Source organism: Symphalangus syndactylus, chromosome X (assembly GCF_028878055.3).
Source record: "Symphalangus syndactylus isolate Jambi chromosome X, NHGRI_mSymSyn1-v2.1_pri, whole genome shotgun sequence".
In the NCBI taxonomy this organism is placed as follows: Eukaryota; Metazoa; Chordata; class Mammalia; order Primates; family Hylobatidae; genus Symphalangus; species Symphalangus syndactylus.
Genome location: NC_072447.2, coordinates 59,756,009 through 59,760,515, shown reverse-complemented (window position 1 = coordinate 59,760,515; position 4,507 = coordinate 59,756,009). Strand labels below are relative to the sequence as shown.

The 4,507-nt window shown below is 39.8% G+C and overlaps 1 pseudogene; it reads left to right on the top strand.

Annotated features, from left to right (window-relative positions):
• Positions 1-214: 214 nt before the first annotated feature.
• On the top strand, positions 215-2,006 carry LOC129476191 (tigger transposable element-derived protein 1-like; annotated as a pseudogene).
• The last annotated feature ends 2,501 nt before the right edge of the window (positions 2,007-4,507 follow it).

Genomic DNA, 4,507 nt, shown 5'->3' with positions numbered 1-4,507 from the left:
TGGTGATCTGTGATCAGTGATGTTTAATGTTATTCTTACGATTGTGTTGGGGTGCCACAAACAATGCCCATATAAGACGGAGAACTTAATAAATGTTGTCTGTATTCTGACTGCTTCACTGATCGGCCATTGCCTGGTATCTCTCCCTCTTTTCAGGCCTCCCTCTTCCCTGAGACACAACAATTTTGAAATTAGGCCAATTAATAACCGTACAATGGCCTCTAAGTGTTAAAGTGAAAGAGAGAGAGTCATGTGTCTCACTTTATATCAAAAGCTAGAAATGATTAAGCTTAGTGAAAAAGGCATGTCAAAAGTCAAGATAGGCTGAAAACTAGACCTCTTGCACCAAACAGCCAAGTTGTGAGTGCAAAGGAAAAGTTCTTGAAGGAAATTGCAAGTGCTACTCCAGTGAACACACAAATGATAAGAAAGTAAAACAGCCTTATTGGTGATATGGAGAAAGTTTGAGTTGTCTGGGTAGAAGTTCAAACCACCCACAACATATCCTTAAGCCAAAGTCTAATCCAGAGCAAGGCCCTAACTCTTTTTAATTCTATGAAGGCTGAGAGAGGTGAGGCAGCTGCAGAATAAAAGTTTGAAGCTAGCAAAGGTTAATTCATAAGGTTTAAGGAAAGAAGCCATCTCATAACATAAAAGTGAAAGGTAAAGCAGCAAGTGCGGATGGAGAAGCTACAGCAAATTATCCAGAAGATCTAGCTAGGATCGTTGATGAATCTGACTACCCTAAGCAACATATTTTCAATGTTTGTGAAACAGCATTCTATTGGAAGATGTCGTCTAAAATTTTCATAGCTAGAGAGAAGTCAATGCCTGGCTTCAAAGCTTCAAAGAACTCTTTGAAGGGGCTCTTGTGAGGGGCTAATGCAGCTAGTGACTTTATGTTAAAGCCAATGCTCATTTACCATTGTGAAAATCCTAGGGCCCTTAAGATTTGTGCTAAATCTACTCTGCCTCTGCTCTATAAATGGAAAAACAAAGCCTGGATGACAACACATCTGTTTACAGCATGGCTTACTGAATATTTTAAGCCCACTGTTGAGACCTGTTGCTCAGAAAAAAGATCCCTTTCAAAATATTACTGCTCACTTACAATGCACCTGATAACCCAAGAGCTCTGATGGAGATGTACAAGGAGGTTCGTGTTATTTTCATGCCTACTGACAGTACATCTACTCTGCAGTCCACAGATCAAGAAGTAATTTTGACTTTCAAGTCTTATTATTTAAAAGCTACATTTTATAAGGCGATAGCTGCTTCTGATTCTCTGATCTGGCAAAGTAAGTTGAAAATCTTTTGGAAAGAATTCACCATTTTAATATCACATGAGAGTTGGAATTAACTTCTTTCAAACTTCTGTTAATATGATGTTAACTCTTGATGATTAAACTCCTGTTAATATCAGGAGTTAATATCACATTAACGGGACTTTGAAAGAAGTTAATTCCAACTTTCATGGATGACTTTGAGGGGTTCAAGACTTCAGTAAAGGACATAACTGCAGAAGTAGTTGAGATAGCAAGAAAACTAGAATTAGAAGTGAAGCCTGAAAATATAATTGAATTACTGCCATATAGTAATAAAACTTTAATGGATAAAGAGTTGCTTCTTATGAGTGGTCAAATAAAGTTGTTTCTTGAGATGAAATCTACTTCTGGTGAAGATGCTGTGAACATTGTTGAATTGACAAAAGATTTAGAATATTATATAAACTTAGTTGATAAAGTAGGAGCAGGGATGGAAAAAGGATTGACTCCAATTTTGAAAGCTCTACTCTGGGTAAAATGCTATCAAACAGCATCACATACTACAGAGAAATATTTCATGAAAGGAAGAATTAATCAATGTGGCAAACTTCATTGTTGTCTTATTTTAAGAAATTGTCACAGCCACTCCAACCTTCAGCAACCACCACCCTGACCAGTCAGCAGCCATTAACATTGAGGCAAGAGCCTCCATCAGCAAAAAGATTACAACTCACTAAAGACTCAGATGATTGTTAGCATTTTTAAGTAATAAGTATTTTTAAATTATGGTGTGAACATTTTTTAGAAATAATGCTATTGCATACTTACTAGACTACAGTACAGTGTACATATAACTTTTGTATGTACTGGGAAGCCAAAAACCTTGTTTAACTCACTTTATTGTGATATTTACTTTATCGTGGTAGTCTAGAACTCAACCCACAATATCTCAGAGGTATGCCTGTACCATTAATCATTGCTCGAAAAAAACTGAAGTACTTATATGTGACTCTAAAAAAAATACACAGGAGGCTGGGTGTGGTGGCTCATGCCTGTAATCCCAGCACTTTGGGAGGCCAAGGCGGGTGGATCACCTGAAGTCAGGAGTTTGTGACCAGCCTGGCCAACAAAGTGAAACTCCGTCTCTACTAAAAATACAAAAATTAGCCAGAGATGGTGGTGGGGGCTTGTAATCCCAGCAACTTGGGAGGCTGTGGCAGGAGAATCACTTGAACCCCAGAGGCAGAGTTTGCAGTGAGCCAAGATCGTGCCACTGCACTTCAGCCTGGGCTACAAGAGTGAAACTCTGCCTCAAAAAACAAACAAACAAACAAAAAAACAGAGGACTTGTATGCTGAAAAACACAAAATGCTGATGAAAGAAATGGCAGTAGACCTATATAAATGGAGAGACATGTCATGTTCATGTATTGGAAAACTTAATAAAAATACAAGTTTTAATAGAAGGATGGTTACCAGAGGCTGGGAAGGGTAGTGGGGAGAGGCAGTGAGGGGAGGTGGGGATGGTTAATGGATACAAAAAAAAAAAAAATAGAAAGAAAGAATAAGACCTAGTATTTGGTAGCACAACAGAGAGACTGTAGTCAATAATAATTTAATAGTACATTTAAAAATAACGAAGAGTGTCATTGTATTTTTGTAACAGAAAGGATAAATGCTTGAGGTCATAGACACCCAATTTTCCATGATGTGATTATTATTCATTGCATGCTTGTACCAAAATATCTCATGTACCTCATGAGATATTTTGTGGGTTCTATGTACCCACAAAAACTAAAAAAAATTAAATGTCATTAATATATAGATTTAATATCATTCCTAAGAAAGTCTCACAAGATTTTTTTCTAGATACAGACAATATTATTCTAAAATGTGTATGGAAATGTAAATGAACTGCAATGACTAAAATTTTCAAAAAAAAAAAAAAGTTGGAGAAAACAGTGTACCTGACTTTAAGACTTATCATCTAGCTGTACAGTAATCAAGACTGTGTGGTATTGGTAAAGGGACAGACACAGAACAGCAGAACAGAGCAGAGAATCCAGAAATAGAGCCACACAAATACACCCAGCTGACTTTTGACAAAGGTGCAAAAGTAATTCAATGGAGAAATGAGAGCCTTTTCAACAAAGGTTGCTGGAACAGGTGGACATCCACAGGCAAAAAAGATGAACCTCAACCTAAATCTCACACTTTATACAAAAATTAACTCAAAGTAAATCAGTAATTAAATGTAAAATATAAAATTATAAAACTTATAGAGAAAAATAGGAGAAAATTTGGGGGATCTGGGGCTAGAAAATAGTTCTTTTTTATTTGAGACTGAGTCTTACTCTGTTGCCCAGGCTGGAGTGCAGTGGCGCCATCTCCACTCACTGCAGCGTCCGCCTCCCAGGTTCAAGCAATTCTTGTGCCTCAGCCTCCCAAGTAGCTGGGATTACAGGCGTGCACAACTACATCAGGCTCATTTTTGTATTTTTAGTAGAGATGGGGTTTTGCCATGTTGGCCAGGTTGGTCTCAAACTCCCACCTACCTAGGCCTCCCAAAGTTCTGGGATTACAGGCGTGAGCCACCACACCTGGCATAGCAAAGAGCTCTTAGACATTGATACCAAAAGAACAATCCACAAAAGGAAAAAACTGATAAATTGGCCTTCATCAAAATTTAAAACTTTTGGGGGAGGTTCCAAGATGGCTAAATAGGAACAGCTCTAGTCTACAGCTCGCAGTGTGAGCAATGCAGAAGATGGGTGATTTCTGCATTTCCAACTGAGGTACCAGATTCATCTCACTGAGGCTTGTTGGACAGTGGGTGCAGGACAGTGGGTGCAGGACAGTGGGTGCAGCCCACGGAGCATGAGCCAAAGCAGGGCAAGTCATCACCACACCCAGGAAGCGCAAGGAAGGGGTCAAGGAATTCACTTTCCTAGCCAAGGGAAGCCGTGACAGAAGGCACCTGGAAAATTGGGTCACTCCCACCCTAATGCTGCACTTTTCCAGTGGTCTTAGCAAACAGCACACCAGGAGATTATATCCCATGCCTGGCTCAGAGGGTCCCATGCCCACGGAGCCTCACTCACTGCTAGCACAGCGGTCTGAGATTGAACTGCAAGGCAGCAGCGAGGCTGGGGGAGGGGCGCCCACCATTGCTGAGGCTTGAGTAGGTAAACAAAGCAGCCGGGAAGCTCAAACTGGGTGGACCCCACTGCAGCTCAAGGAGAC